We start from the raw sequence: 404 nt of genomic DNA on the forward strand, positions 1-404 counted from the left end.
CCAGTGGGCAAGCACCAGAACAGGAACTCAGACTGGGCCCTTCACACTCTGTGAGGCAGTCACTGGTTAACTCACTGTACCTTCTGAGGAAGTTAAGCTGCTTGGTGCGAAGGAGAGAGAAGCCATCCATGCCTCCGAATGTTGTGAGAATAACACAAGGCTGTGTGGGTGAGAGCACCCTCACTGGGGAGACTCCGCCAAGATGAGACCACACAGATGTCACTCTGTCCAGGTTCTGGGTGTTTGCCCTGGGTGGACAAGGGGTCGCATGTACAATTCCACCAAGATTACAAAAAGGGGTTAATAAAATAGAGTTCCCCGTTACTCCACCACCAAAACAAAAATGATGTTTGTCATTTGGTGACTGTCATTTCAAGGCTTTTTTTTCTTTTCTTTTCTTTTTT

Source organism: Mastomys coucha, unplaced genomic scaffold (assembly GCF_008632895.1).
Source record: "Mastomys coucha isolate ucsf_1 unplaced genomic scaffold, UCSF_Mcou_1 pScaffold15, whole genome shotgun sequence".
Classification (NCBI taxonomy): domain Eukaryota; kingdom Metazoa; phylum Chordata; class Mammalia; order Rodentia; family Muridae; genus Mastomys; species Mastomys coucha.